This window comes from Andrena cerasifolii, chromosome 14, assembly GCF_050908995.1.
Source record: "Andrena cerasifolii isolate SP2316 chromosome 14, iyAndCera1_principal, whole genome shotgun sequence".
In the NCBI taxonomy this organism is placed as follows: Eukaryota; Metazoa; Arthropoda; class Insecta; order Hymenoptera; family Andrenidae; genus Andrena; species Andrena cerasifolii.
This window is the reverse complement of record NC_135131.1, coordinates 3,370,979-3,387,694: the sequence shown is the minus strand read 5'-3', so window position 1 is coordinate 3,387,694 and position 16,716 is coordinate 3,370,979. Positions and strand designations below refer to the sequence as shown.

General features: G+C 42.2%; 1 protein-coding gene across 12 annotated transcripts in view; it reads left to right on the top strand.

Moving 5' to 3' along the window:
• Atg16 (Autophagy-related 16) overlaps nucleotides 1-16,716 on the top strand; it is a 679,282-nt gene that overhangs the window by 100,405 nt on the left and 562,161 nt on the right. The window lies entirely within an intron of this gene.

Sequence of the window (16,716 nt, the reverse complement as noted above, 5' to 3'; positions counted from 1 at the left end):
CCGGTCCCTCGGCGACAGTTTCGAAACTGCCTACAGAATGATCGCCCGCGATCGAGGGGCCGGTGGGAAGGGTAAAAATAAAAGTGTCCAAAGGAGATAGGGACGGGGGGGGGGAGACGTATCGGGGCTGCAGGTAGGGACGGAAGTTTCCGAATGTTTTCCATATCGGTCGACGGTGTTGTATAAGGAAAGTTTCCGCGGCGTAGCCCCTGCGGGGAAAGTTTATCATTTAGGACAAAGGTTTGCTCGCGGGTGGCGACTTCTCCGGCCTCTGACTAGTGGGGGAGGGGGGGGGTGGGTTCGAAACGCGGCATCAAGGGAGGAGAGGACGTCTGGGAAGCAAAGAGCGCTGAGAGACAAAGGGAGAAAGAAGAAAGGGCTACAGGGTGGGCAGAGAGCCCCATATGTTCCTCTGAGGGCTGGAAACCTTGCAGTAAGATGGGAGACCACCCTACCTACCCCTTGTCTCTTTAAGGTCGGACCGTCGTCGCAGTCTTCCGAAAGAGTCTTTTAGGGTGGACTGGCTGGATGGGGGACGAGAGGGTGGGGGGCGGGTCGTTACCAAAGGACCGCCATTCTTGCTGGCTGTATTTAAAGGAAAATTGTCCGTACGAACGTCCTCAACCCAGCCATCTCCCGAGCGTGGAGTTCCTGAGCGAGCGAAATGCGGTGACTCGAGGAATCTTCCGGCACAGAGTTGCCCGCAGAAGCGTCTCCCTGCGTCGGTGTACGGTAATACAGGTCACACACAGCTCGTACGTAGCCGCGCGGACGCGGAATCGGCCGTACCTACCAAACGGAGCTCTTTCTTTCCCCGGCTCTGCCCCGCCCCTCTGCGCGGTGCTTTCTGAAACTCCGCGCCGACCTTTAAAACCGTCCTCCAGGCAGGCCGGAGCACTGGTATCGCGATCGTACGAGTCCATCGTGCGAAAATAATCTTCGCTCGACTCTACGCCGCGCCGGCATTGTAATTCAAATGTCCCCGAGCTCAGGCGCGTCCTTCTATGTACGACTTTATCGGGGCGACCGTTTTTCAGACGGCTGAGTAGCGGCTTGATCGAGTTCCCCGAGCATCGGGCTCTGCGAAACAAATGGGCTTTGGGGAAGCGGATGGTTTCTGGAGAACTTTCGGCAATATGGCATCACTTTATATGCGGGACATGGGACGTTCTGTATTTCCAATTTCGATAGGCGTCCGCTGATCGTGTGGGGTACTTTTCGGTATTACGCCAGCTTGAATTGCTCGACGGCGATGCTTATGGCCACGGAAATCTCTATTTAGTACAGCCCCGGAACATGTGATGTTGCAACACCGCGCACAATAGAAACAACGGCCCGATTAAACTACTGACTTTTATGTAAGATATTGTAGGTACGATTTAATAAAAGCCTGCTGGCATACAACAGCCCATTTAATTTACTGGGTTCACAATTTTTCCTTGGTAGGGTAAACTGTATAATGATTGGCACCCTAAGCGGAAATCCCAATGGGAATGTTTATATTTTTTTTTTGTGAAGTTTTTATATGATCTTAATTTTCTGTTATTATCAATGATTATGGATTTCTCGTTGAAATAAAACATCTTGGGTAGGGGAGACCGGGGCTAGTTGACTAATTTTTAACATTTCTAATTTTTATAAATAGACCATTGGTATTTTGTTGACTTGTTGCACGCCAAAAGTTTAAAAATTTCATTGGGTATACAGGCTTAATTTTTAAAATTGTTTTAATTGAGTCTAAATCGTAGTTTTTATTATATTTAGAGTAGTGAGACGAATAAGTCAACAAACCCCGGCTGTGGGGTTAGTTGACTTTTAATTAACAACTTATTTTACTCTACTGAAAGTTACTTTATGCTTTGCCATTTCTCATACTATGAGTCATTGTGGTAATAAACAGAACGTACCTTTTTCTTCGTCGTTAGTTTCGATTACCTTAGCTCTCCGGCGTGGAATTAAAACATCCTTCTGCGGCTGTTTAAATATTATTTTCATTACCAGGAGCTTGTCTGGGAAGAGGGTATTGATCCGAGCGTGTATTGATTCGCCGATTTGTGCCCTGAAGAATATTTCTTTGCACAACGCTTGGCCAGGGCCTCGGGTTAATAACTATATCTCTGCAAGGCAGAATACACTCCACCTACAAGAGATATAAAGCACAATCTTAAAAATAATGAAGTGGTCACGCCCGTATCGTAAACTCAGCCTCCCTCCCCTGCGCCCTTAAAGTAAGTGGCAGGAAGCCAAAATGTACAGTGGAGGAATAGACCCATTGCATCCACGAGGGGCTGTGTCATTCCGTCTCGACAACAGTCGAAGTTAATCATCAGGCGTGAGCTGCATTGGTCATAAATATTCGACCGGGTTGTATAAAAGCGCCAGAGCAGAGTCTCATTTCCATCATAAAACCACCTCCTATGAGATGTCCACGGTGAATTTCCCTCTGCTGCCGATTGTCGCCACGCCGGCAGACTTTTATTTTCCTTTCGCACTGCGAAACATCCTCAGGAATATCGTATTCTCGTTGCAACTAGTTTATTTCGCCGCCGACCTCGCACTATTTTCGCCGTTACTTCCGCCCTGCGAACAATCCGCTAGGCGAGGGGCGAGTCAAGACTCCGCTTGAAATATCGATCTCACGAGGACAGGCGTAAATTCACGCTCCACGTACGTACGCGCTAAATTAACTAAAGGTAAAAAATGTTTTGTTTCCCTTTCGCTCGGGAACGTACGTGTGCCAACGCTCCCCCTCTGTCTTCGAAGGTGAATAAATGATTCTGCCCTGTATCCCACGCATATACACCCGTACAGGCGTATACACGGGAGAAAAAACTGAACAGAGGATGGAGGTTCAGACTTTTATCGCGGAATATGTTGGCTGTGGTGGACTGATAACATAACTGATTAACATAACTGACGTGAGTCTATCAATTTTTCACGAACTAATTCACTTAGGCACTTCGGAGATAAAAAATATTTTTCATTATCTCCATAGTAGAATTTTAAAATGACGTCTATTCATTAATATTGTAGAATAGTCTGAAGGAGTTGAGAAAGTTGGTGTAAAGATTTGCGATCGATTTCAAAGAAGAGTCTCCTGCAAAGTTATTTAAACAGAATATGGAATAGGATGTGGTCCCTGTTCGCGTCTATATGTGTCAAATTCAATAGCCGATCTCTATCAAATGTTGCCTTTAAAGGAGTCTATTTCCCTTCTTTGTCTGTTGCACGCCTTTTCAGCCGCCTCGCTGGAAATTAATTTATTTGCGGGCGGAATTCAATTTAATCCACGGGACGAGCAGCCTAATTGAATGAATCGCGGCTGTCTGAAATTCTGACTTGGCCGATTCCTCTTCCTTCGCTACGTTGCAAACAATAGAAGCGAGAATGCCAGCGTGCGCAAATATAAAGTTCAATTTTAATTCCACAAAGTTTTCGACCGATTGGTCATAATTTTAAAGCAGTAGTTAATTTATCAAAGGCCGAATTCGTGTGGTTTTGATCATTTCAGAAGAATTCTAATAAAGGAATTAGAAAATCTTTCACAATGATTGGAGTCAGTGGGGACCGAAGCTCCGACAGAAAGAAACAACGTGTTTAAAATCATTTGTAGACTGAGTATTTATTCTGCCAATTTCGTGCAAAATATTGACTTAATTATGCAACTAAATTTCATGAATTTCCACTAGGAAAATGTCTTAGGATTTATTTCACAGAAATAGTTAAAGGTGTGAATCATGTAATTAAACAGAATTACTATTAAATTTCAACATATTTCCAAAATTCTTATCGATTTGAATAATTGTTATTTGAAACAGTTATTTAAAGAATGCACCGCCAAGAAGTTATGGAGAGATTCCACTCATATTGTCTTGCGGAGCGTGTCTGACCATAGACGATCCCTTTCTCCTTGCACCTACACGCTTTGCGCTTTGCCTGCATTCTAATTGCACATAGTTATCGTATCTTCCTATACTTTGTAAGCTTTTAGATGCACACTATTTTGATAATTGTTTCATGCAAAAGCTGCGGAAATTAATGAAACTTTCATAAAGATATAGACACTAATAAGCAATTGCGTGAAAGATTCTCAAGTTGTGCGAACATTTACGCCGCCAAGAATGGTTTGAAATTTTTTCTGCATGTGAAACAGAAAGGCTTCTCATGCGACAAAGTTATAACGAGCGCACAGTCTAATTGGGGGACCCTCTTGTAACAAAATTAGCAACACAATTTTGTTTTGTGCTTTGGAGCATTTTTACAGTGATTCTCTGTGGTCGCGGTAACGACATCAGTTTTGAGAACTACGTGTTATTGGCAGCGTAATGCACCGAAACAGTAACGAATTAAACGCGAGGACAATGTCATCTAATTATACCATACGCAATTTTATCTTAAACATTTTAAATTTTCTGTGTATAGAATGGCACCAGAGTTGTGCAGAATTACAATTGAGTTACTCCATGAATTATAATTACAAAATAATTCATTTACATCGTATTCAATTACATTGTAATTCGTAATTCAGATCTCGCATTCAATTAAAATACATCACAATTCGTAACTGCAATGTATTTGCATAGTACAATGTAATTGAGTTAAAATTACGAATTAAGAGGTAACCAAATTGCGAGGTAATAAGAGGTGGGAAATAAATATGTAGGTAATGGTTTCGAACAGAAAAAAATTATTATGAGTGCTGAATATGGTATTATTCATAAATTTATAATATATAAAGAGAAATAAACTCCTTTGTTACGTTTTTCCACTTTATTTCTCACTTCTTCAGAGTTTTCAGCTGTAATTTAATTACATTGTAATTCAATTACACACACAATTACAGTAATTAGGAATTGAATTAATTGAAAACTTTGAATTATGTAATTGAGTTAGAACGTAATTGAATTACTATGTAATTGAAGTACAATGTAATTAAATTACGTAATTGAATTACTATGTAATTGAAGTACAATGTAATTAAATTACGTAATTGAATTACAGTGTAATTCAATTACGTAATTCAATTAGCACAACTGTGAATGCCACAAAGGAAGAATCCCTGCATTAGACTGCAACGTTGGCCTATATGCTTATAGGCAAACTTAGTATTGTAGTAATTGTTTGAGGAAAACATTTGTTGAAATAAGCTGTTTAGGCAATGTCCAAACTGGCATCTTTCTAATACTACCTTGAAGCAGAGGTAACTCTACATACCGACGCGAAGCCTCAATAACTGCATTTCATTAAAAAACTACAATCAACGCATTATCAACGAGTGTAGAAAATTACCATTTTCTGAACCATCTCGAAAATATACAAAATGTAATGAGAAGGTTATAAAAAACAAGTGCAAATGTGAAACAATGACAGTCCATTTTATTTTACTGCACTTCTTAATTACATAATAATTGACACTCTATTATAAATTCTATAACATATAACAATAATCTTATGCTTCGAATTTACCTGCAGCTTACATTTTTATTGACAAAGCGAGTGATTATCAAAACAAGGCAAGAATAAATCATACTGCCCACGTGATTTTAATCACAGCCATATTTGCACTAGTTTTTTACGACTTTCCTAACACAATTCGAACAAACGCTCATGCTTCACCATTTCCTTAAAATCCACCCTCAAATATACCCACAAAAAAGCGTCTCCCAGTGTTACCCAAGATGGTAATTTTCAACAGCCTGCATCAGAGGCTAAATGCTTCCCAAAGTGTTCCAAACAAGAAATCACTGAACATCGCTGCAGACGGCAAGTTTGCCGAGACGTTAGAAAGGGAATGAAAGCTTTGAAACATTGTACTCCGCGCATGTTGTCTTACAACGTCGAGTCGATTCAAAGGAAGGGACATTTCCGCGCGCGCGTTTTGACGAACACTGATATTGGCAGGTATAAAATAAACGTCGCGGGGGCACGGTCCCGGCTCCCCGACCGAAACCGGAGAAATACAGTAAAATACCCAATCTGCGAAGGGATCTGTGCGTTACGGTCTATCGATTTTCTTATCCAAACATAGCGACTGGCTCCGCGTCTCGGCGAGTGCCACGGAACACTTTAAGAACGAAGGTCCCGTTTTATTTCAGGCACGTACATAACCGGCCCTGGTTATTGTGCTGCCACGGGAAAAGTGCCTTGTTCAAGTGAAACAGACGGATACCTCGGTCCCTCCCTATTGCTGCCCACCGCGTCCCCTTTCTATTCACCGGCTGGCTGATGAAAGGGGTGGAAGCCTGGGAAAAAAAAACGGAAGATGGTCTCGTCCAGGAGGAAAAAGAGTAAACTATTTTCCCCCGCTCGTGCTTTCTCCTCTTGTTTTTCTGCACGCCTTTCCCGCCTTACTTCCACTTGACGAGCGTATGCTAACTGGTTGGGCCTTTATGCACGGACTCGCCGCGAGAACGGTGCGTAAGTTTCGAGGATTCATTAAGGGACCCGTACTTACTTGCTCGGGGCTGCGGTCGGGCTTACGGTACGAATTTCTTGGAGATACGTTTTATCTGTCATTTTGCAAAAAACCTCTATGACATACTCTCTTCCTATTCGCGACAGCTTCTCACTTGCACATGACACCTACACCATTCTTTACACCAAAATCGTTACATAGATTCAGCGTCACCTACGCTTCCCTCAAACCCACCACCACGAAGTCTCCCCTAAACAGCACCTACGGACGGAATATGCCACTTGAAAGAGTCTTTATTCCATTGCACTTAAAAATGGTCACTGTACAGGCTTCGTTTCGGTTGCCCTTCCCCGCGAACAGGGGCGCGTCGCTCGTATAATTGAGCTCGCACACGCGCCAAAAAGGCTCGGCCAGCGGATTCGAATGATGGTTTAACATGTCGTCACCAGCCGTCGTCGTGTTGTATCTGGTAGGCGTGCAACGGGTAATCATTGCGATCGGACACGCAGGCCGTTGGCTCGCGTATTCCGGTGACGAGGAGCGGCATAGTCGCTGGCTTTTTGTTACCCCCTTTTTGCGCCACCCCTAGTCGCGGTGTCCGCGTGCTTGCGCCCCGTTTCATCGGCCGTTCTCTCTATCCAGCAATTCAAATCGAGTTAATTAAAGTCATTTTGCAAACTGTGAACGACATTTGGCCGGGGAAGGGGGTGAGCGTTTGTTAGAATCGCCCTCGAACCGTGCACAGCGCAGTCAGAATCGATTAGAAAAATATTTTCGCTCCGCGTGTTTGCACGCCCCTGTTCGACGTTGATTTCGGTCCAGCGTATGGCCGTTCGCCTACCGATCACGCGAGTTTTTTAGAATTTAAATGCCGGGGCACTTGTGATAGGTTTGGGCAGATTAAGGTTTCGGGAGAAATGTGGGGATGAGGATTTTGAGAATGTTTTGTTGGTTTGGATGTTTGAAATTGTTAGGTGACGTTGTGTTTTGTATTTATGTAATAGTGCCGCAGTTAGGTTGATTTTAAGACACTTCTGCGAGAGATTCGTTTGTTAAAAATTAATAGGGGGTTTCTTATATTGAAAGAGGGAGGAGCACGTGGAATGTAGTTTAATAAACAATTTTATTTCATACCCATTGGTAAATATTTGTGTACAATTGTCTTTAACGACATTATTATAACACTGTCCAACAAAATTAAACTTTTTTTCTGTTCTGTAACATTTAATAGCCGTTTCTTACAGATTTTTGTGCGCTGAAAACGAATCCTCAAAGCGTTTATCGCCATCACTTTCAGTGACTAATTTTTGCAGATATCTTGGTATATATTTTAAAAACTAAGGGTCTAGGAGAAAATTTAACTACTCCACGCGATGCAGCAGACATTTTTCCTTCGGAATCCATCAACAGAAGTTATGAAACACCTTTTGCTTCCGATACAGGAACGAAAGAGTTTGGCAAAATGTGCAGCGCGGACAGTGGTAGTCACGCGCGTTACGCGATTCCGTGACGCTGAGCGGCAGTGTATCACGCGCGGCCGTTGACTACCACTGCCCGCGCCGCACGTTTTGCCAAACTATTTCGCTTCTATATTGAAAACAAAACGTGTTTTACCACTTCTGTTGATGCTTTCCGAAGGAAAAATGTCTGCCGCGTCGCGTGGAGTAGTCAGATATTCTCATAGACCCTTAGTTTTGGAAATAAATTTAAAGATATCTGCAAAAGTGGGTGCATTTCGGGCGTTCTTTTCCCTTTGATCGTTGTTTAAACATATTTAAATGTTCATGATGCACCAATAACTTATATCGCTGTATTCGAGAGGGTTTATAGAATAATTTGACGCAAAAGCAACCGAATAACTATTACTGTTTCGACACAAAACATGTTCAAAGTTGAAAATTTGCAGGTTTTTTAAAAATCGAATTTCTCAAAAACTGAGTGTGATGGCGACAAACGGTTTGCGGATTTGTTTTCAGCGCACAAAAATCTATAAGACACGGTTATTGAATCTTACAGACCAAAATGGCTGTTGGACAGTGTAATTGAAGCACTAATTGTGAGAAGTGTTTAGCCATCCATGGTATGTTTAACTTCTGTATACTTCAGTTCCTTTGATACTTTCCAAATGAAAATAATTTTACCAGTCCTGAGCTATAATCGAGGACTATAAATGAATCCTTCATCTCTTTAAATAAACCGTTTTAGAAAATTATCATTGAAAAGTAACTTGGTTGAGGAGGAGAATTTGGAGACTTTTAAATCCACGAAGTGTATAAAAATATTTATTTTACTATTAAAAAGATGCACAATGTTAATACAACAAACAACTCGAAATATTTTCAGGCTACCATTATCGGTCCCGTAGTACATGATTCGAATTTCACCAATGAACCGTATCGAATTCGTTACTCGATAAAGGCAACTAACTCCCGATAAAGAAAAAAGGGAACTTTCGTACAAATCGTTAAACTTTTTCTCTCTTTGGCCCTTTTACCCCCTTTTTCCAGGTTGACGTGCACGCATAGGAGAATGTCCCTTTGACGTTGCCAGTTTAATCGGTACAGCTGAATTTTTTCCCTCAGAATTATATCCTGGTTGCAGACGCGTCACGGTTCAGGCAAAACGGATTTCAAGCAATTTCCACCCTATCAAAGTGCTTCGGTTCAAGTAAAATACACGCCCCGGAATTTTCCCCCGAACAAACGGGATTCTGGCTGATGAGCTGTGGTTTGACGTTCCCTTTGTCATACTTTTTTGTCTGCTCTAATGATCGATCCTCTCCCCCAGTGTGGAAACTATTTCACCATACGATTATCCTTTCCGAAAGTCTAGTGTACAACGTTTGATCATTCTTATTCCGGTCGGTTCAATTTTTCCACTTCACAAGTGATGCACACGTGGAATTCTCTCGCTTTGAATATATTTCAATGTATGTACGGTGTCTAAAAAATCTAGTGGACGTTCTTTTAAAAGTAAAATAATACAGATAAATCTGTTTCAGTTGAAAATCAAGTGTTCTTTCACGCGACAATACTTAGTTGGAAACATGTTAATACTATGAACGTTTGAGTACTAAAATTTTCAGACTAAAATCAATATTTGTTTGCAGTTTCCATACAAGATATCTCACTGAACCTTATGTTAATTTCAAGTATAGTGCCTTGCAGAGATATATGTACATAGTGACTAACCTGAGACCCCCACGAGTGGTGTGTAAAGCAAAACCCCTGAGTGTACGAACTACCAAATGTCTCCTTCACATTCCTACACAAGCCAGACCTTTAAAGTACCTGTCAGTGACCAAAAAGTGTGCTGAATACACTTCTGGATTGTTGTCTTGAGGGGAAACACTCAAGGGCATTGCCTTCTTTGCTTCCTGTTGCTTTTACATAATTAAACATCGTACACCGTTCTGCCTTACGTCCTCAGCTATGTTACTCCGTAACTCAGGGCTGTGAGGTCCCCGAAGACTTTCTGCTATGCCCCATAATCCTGAGGATGTTTGAACAGTTGTATACCATGTACACTGATCCTTCCTTCTCTCCTAGTAAGGCCATCAGATCTGCAAGCTGATACCCAATGAACCGAGACAATAATCTAAAGATTACTCGGCAGGTCAGCTTCGTACAGAAGGAATAATTAAATGGATACCTTTCGCTAAACATTGACATACACTCGCAAACACATCTCAACTAACCATGCACTAAAAATAACCACCACTTTGGTCAGCCAACTAGAAATAAACAGTGCACTGGAAGATGTCAATAAACGACTCCAACTTTCACCTGGACACACCATAATGACACACAAGTGTCCCATAATACATTAAGGGGACATTCTACTCTCTCGACCGAAAAATCGGCCACTTTTCGGTGATGGTTTTTGTAATGAAATAAACACTTAACGTTTTCGAATTTTGGGGGGTATATTCTACCACTTTTGAAATGCAACAAGAAAAATCTTTGTTTGTTTATTTCATTTGTTTACATAAATATTTCGCAGTGAAGTTGGCGTTTTCAGAATTTGACCTCTTGCTGGCGGTTGCAATTTCGGGCGACTGGATCATGGGAAATAAAAAAAACCAAACATATTTCTAATTCACAGGAGTGTGGTTATCTGGTACACTGCGAAAGAACAATTTTGGACAAAAATTATTAAAATGGCGGTCGATCAATGTTGCAAGTACCGGAAATGAAATTTCTATTCTATTTAATCGATATAAAAAAGTGGGAACATATTAAAAAAGTTAACATGTTCGCGGTAAGCCACTTAGCCACACTTCTGCAAATTAAAAATATGTTTGGTTTTTTTATTTCGGATGATCCAGTCTTCCGAAATTTCAACCGCCAGCAAGGGATCAAATTCTGAAAACAAAAGAAATATTTAAGTAAACAAGTGAAATAAACGAACAACAAAGATTGTTTCTTGTATTTCAAGAGTGGTACAATATACCCCTAAAAGTTCGAAAAGGTTAAGTATTTATTTCATTATAAAATCCATCACCAAAAAGAGGCGGATTTTTCGACCGAGAGAGTAGAATGTCCCGTTAAGGATACCCTCCCATTAAAATTTTCCAAACGAAAAGAAACTATTTTTTTCATATTTTGGTAGTACATCATCGTTAATCCTTGCATCGTAGCAAGTCCATGTTTGCTAGAATTCACAGTTCACCACCGCTACATTTTACATTCCTCGCGAAGGGTAAAAATCGCCCTTCCTCAAAACATAGTCTTACGTACTTAGAGGGTTTCCCTTGTACGCCCAGGATATCGCAAAGGGGATTGTCGTTCAGTCTGCTCGCGGGTTCCTCGGAGTACGCTGTATCGTCTCCATCTGTCCACGTAGTCGTCTGGTGCACCGATCGTAGTCCACAATCACGCACATTATTTAAGATATCGCGCTATTCTGGGATGATACGGCTCTCGCCGAGCTAAATTGGACCGAAGGAGGCGAACAAGGGAGAGAGCGATGCGGGGTCCTCTCTAAGCCAGATTAGAAGGCCGCAAGAAAAGCATCGCTCCGAAGCTTTGTTCGGGCTGGAACTGGTACGCCGCGTGATGAGCAATGGAGTGGTCGATAGCGTTCCTCTGAGCATCCCAGGGGAGTCTCTCTCAGGGGCAGTGCTCGCGTCCTGCCATCAACCGATCCGCTTCTACCCTCTGCTCCTTTCACCGTTCCGTATCCTCGCCCGTTCGCTCTGCCACGTTCCATTCCCAAACACCGGACGCTACTCCTTCGGCTGGTTCCTTGTTTCATCTTCGCTTCGGTTCGTCACGATACCTGGTTCCGCTAGATTCTTCCCGCGTAATAGTGGTGTTCATTTAGGGAACGGCCTATGGTGCGAATGAGGCCCATAGGTGGCGCCCCGACAGTGTTGTACGTAGTGATCCTCCAGGGCAGGCCTGTCCAACTTTTGCTCTTGCCCTCGAAGAGCGACGGCCACGGGCGGCAGCCGTAAAAGAATGGAGATAGTGGCGTTCACAGATCCCCCCACCAAGAAGACCTTTCGCTCTTGGGCCCGGCTCGGTGCCTCCGAGAGCGAAGAGCAACTCGCGGCTGCTTGTGCGAGCAAATCCCCGGTCAGGCCTGCTCCAGGGAGGATCGGCATAACCGCAGCCACTTGGGGCAAAATCGGAAATAAACATAACCTAAACGTTTGTCTATCTCTTTCTATCAGTACTTCTCTCTCTCTTTCTGTCAGCGTTTCTGTCTCTTTCCTTTTTACAGTTTCTTTCTCTATCTTCTTCCGCTTTTGCCCCAAATCGCGGCAACCAATCAGCGACGATACACGTTATTCCGATCACTGCCTAGAGCAGAGGTGTCGAACTAGCGGCTCGCGAGCCGCAGTGACTCCTTCTCCTCTTCGCCTGCTCCGTAGAGCTGTAGGAGAACGGCCCCCTCCACACCTACTTCACTCTGATGAATTTCTCCTCCGGGTGCTGCACTCTCTCCCTGTCCGCCTGGAGAAAAATAAGTGGGGGAACCGGCTGACCGGGGGCCCGACTCGTGCGGCTCTCGGAGTGGGGAAGTTCGACACTCCTGGCCTAGAAGATCACTAGTTGCACGTTATGTAGCGACGGAGTATAAGGGACAATCGGAGAGTCGGCGTTGGTCGAGGTGGCTTAGGCCCGTTTCACACATTCACGGCACGGCACCGTTTTTACGGTAAAAGGAACGAAGATCATATAGAGACCTTTCACACGTGCCGTCGCCGCATAGTGCGCAACGAATCCAAAGATCGTGGGTTCGAGTCCCAGCACCCGAGGCTCCCTTTTTCCGTTGCTTACAGTGGTGTCATGTTGTTGAGCGAGAAGAAAGGGCCCAGTGGAGATTTAAAGTGAACATGTGGGGACTTTTTGGGGGGCGTTGGTTTGTTTGGATGACGTTAAGGGGAGAGTAAACTTGAGTCTGCAAGAGACTCAGCTTCAGAACTGTGTTGCTTAAGTTTCAGAATGACAATTGGAAGTGTTTGTGTGTCGCTTCAGAGCAGAAATATTATTTATAAACCCTCTGACTGTACAACCGTCAGAATATACTAAGCAATATAAATATTGAATAAATTATTGTTAATTTCTTTGCAAATTCATAATTTTCCATACATTTTTCCAGAACTCCGTCGGTTCCATACTTATTTCCAACCATCGTTTTGTTCCATCTACGTTTTGTATTGCGTAATAAACTAAATACTTAATTATTTTCGGTGTTTCTACTTTGAAATAGACGAACTTAATATTACCACGCGTTTCATGCGTGCGCCGTTGCATTTTATATATAAAAATATTGGTATTTCTCGTTAGTTTCATATCTTTGCGTTTGGTTCCAACTTATTGCCAGGGATTGTTTATTTATCCCGTTGAAACAGGGTCGTTCATTCCGTAAAATTCTTTCTCCGTCCCTTAGCGCGGGGTGCACATAAAAACGTACGTTTCGAACGCCCCGCATCGGTCCCACGATGGACATTTAAATTAGATTAAACCACACGGCTTTAATTACAGCGGATGTAATTGCGTAAGAGCGAATGCAGCACGAATTTCGCTGGTCGGAATTTGCAATAGGGATTTGTTTTCCTTGCAGCGATTCTTGAGTTTACTCACGGAGGGCCGCATCATTCATTTCCGTTTCCATGTTACGTTCGCTCAAAGGGATACTGGTCCGTGGGTCTGAATAAGAATATTTTTCCGCTTTTTTTTTCCACCCACCGTAACCTTAGTTGCGTTGTTTCGCTGGCATCCCCTGCTGCCTGATGTCTGCTCCCTTGTGTGTATGTGTATGCGTACATGAAAAAAGGTCCAGTGAACATGGCGTTCCGCCTTTTGGGATTTATTCTGGCCACTGGGAGTATCCAGTTTCTTTCGGTCACTATAGCAAATAAATCCATGCACTTGTTTCTACCTGTCAGCAGTCGTTTCTCTGCGGTATCGTGGTTAAAATTTTTGGCTTTTCGCTGCCGACGCCATATCGAGCATGCATAAACAGCAATTTGCATTCGACTCGAAATGATTTGGAATCTGATAGGTGCTGGGTCTGAATATTTATGAAATATTGATATTATACAAGGTACTTAATGTAAAGCCCCTGCTGAAAAGACTGTAAGTGCCAAAAATCAATTTTTCAGCAGAGAGAAAAAAAATTTCCCCGACTTTAAATTATTTACGAAATTTGATTCGTTTTGATTGCTAAATATGCTTAAGTATGCAATGACCCAAGCTCACAAATTTTTCTATTTTTTGCATTAATATAGTCTAAATTCCTGAAAATAAAACTGTGTTTGTAGAAAACTACATTGTTTTCCGATAAAATTTCTTCCTTTAATTTTGGCACTTACAGTGTTTTCTACATGGACTTCAATTATCCTTGCTTTCTGCCAAAGTAATTGAAATTCTTAGTTATTTATGCGGGAAGGACAATTGAATGTGGGAATACTTTAATTTCATATAGGACTTATCAGGTCATTTATACTAGTTGCGATTAGAGGAACAGATTTTTGGGAAAATGGTTGAACATATTCGAGAAAACTGTGTAATATGCTTCAACGAATTGTGCTATTAGCAACGTAGATAGTTCACCGATCCATAACTTTACTTTCACCTATTTTATTATCTTGCAGGATTTTTCAGAATTTATTGCACTTTGAAGAGTAGAGCCATACATTATTCGCGATGTAGAGGTGACATGAGTAATGGACGTTACAAGTATACTTTTTTCGTGGGATTACAGTCTAATCTCAGTAGATTAGGTCAGCAATTTGTCTCAATCAAGTAGTCGTGAGTAGGATTAGCCCTCTATAGGGGCTCGCCATTAAACTGCGTTCTTTTGTATCAGCGTTATGTATTATCATATCATTATCCAAAAGCAATTTGAAACTAGCATATCCCGCAAATCTACTGCGGCAGTATAAAATTTAAATTGCGTGGCAATTATCAGACTTCTTTCTTTAAATATCACGACATACCTTATAATACAACGGAGCAGAAAATTATCCTTTAACCAAAAGTAAGTTAAAACTGAAAATACATTTTTTCGAACGAAGCTTAATTGAAACAGAAAAAATTCAATGGCACTCCACGAAAAGATATAAATTCCCCTGAGTTCTCCAAATGGCACCCATAACATTCTCACCCTCATTTACTTTTCCATACCTCCACTAAATTTACAAATTTTATATTTCACTAGCCACACAAAATGTAATCCAAAAGGAGGCCCTCGAATTTAACGAATGCCATTCCAAATAAAAACCGTCACTGTATGCAAGTTTCCGCTGCTGCGCCAAAAGAAAATTACATCCATCTTACGCCATTCAAAGGATCACCCCTCTATTTCCCGCGTCAGAAATTACGCTGCGCCCCGCACATTGAATCGCGTTATGAATTTGCATCGAGCAAATATTGCTGTCATCGGCCGTTGAAATACCGAGCTGGGTCACGCGATCGAACCACAATTTCGGCAAGTGTACGGTACATCCATCGTGTCGAGATGAAGGCTGCGTGAGGGCATTGTTTTTAGACTGAAACCAATAAACGAGCGGGGGAGGCGGCGACGGGTGGAGCAGCCCGACCCCTTGCGAGGATTGAAGGCAAACGAAACAGCACATACCTATCGATCTGTGAAAATCGATAGGCACGGCCGTTTATTCATCCAGTCGTTCGTTGAATATATTGTTTCCGCAATTTTGTTCGACATTGGCTACAGTTTTTCATCGATCCATAACCCGCTCGAGCTTATATCGAAATGCTCGTAAATTCCGCGAGAGCTGTTCTTTTTGTCCCGGCTGAACAAATGTGACGCCGACCCTCGACCATTTCCGCGGATCGCAATTATTGCACCCTTTGGTTCTCGTTGTGGCGTATCTTCAACCCTTGCCGTTTGTTCGAGGTGGACCATGTTGTTGGTCTGAGGTTCGAAGCTGCTTAAGTCTTTTCACACGGGATACCTTTGTGACTCGTGGGCAGAGTTGGGCATTATTCGACTAAATTGTTCTTCGACTAACCTTCGAATAAAAATTTCGAATACAGTGAAGTTATTCGAGAATAGCGGAAAAATTTTTAGTCGACTAAATTTGTATTCGATTAAATTTTTAGTCGACTAAAATTTTAGTCGTTATTCGTTATTTGTTATTCGTTATTGCAAGGACCGCCGTGGCAACTAAGCGTCACGAATAATTAAGCCGCTTCGGCTCGAGTAGGTACACTCGAAAAGTGTTCTCCTTGCCTCATGATACCCCCCTCCGCCCGGCCGGAGGCCGAGAAGCTCGGGTTCTGATCCCCGTTTATTCGTGGCGCCTAGTCGCCACAGCGGTCCTTCGAATAACGAATAACGACTAAAAATTTAGTCGACTAAAAATTTATTCGTTATTCTCGAATAACTTCATTTTATTCGAAATTTTTATTCGAGTTCATTCGAATAAAAATGTAGTCGAATAATGCCCAACTCGGACGAGTGTAAGTCTGAATTCTTAGTTCTGCAGGATGACACCTAGAATATTTATTTAAAATAGTATGTAAGATCAGGTGTTAAATTTTTCACGTGAAAGATGACAGCATATATGTTAAAAGAAACTTTAATTTTTATCTTCGATTCATAAGAAAGAAGGAAAATAGTGTTTAAGGTAAAATTTCAATTTTACCTACTTGTTCGCCTGGCCAACAGAGATATGTTTTCGAAACGCGTAACAGTCCGCTGGTAAAATCATGCACCGCCTTAATACTCTTAACAGTATTGCGTAACACAATTCGTTTAGATCTCGAAAGGCTTCCAATAAAGTGTAGGGTCTCACTTTGTGTTTTGAAGAAAGGCTTCTTCGG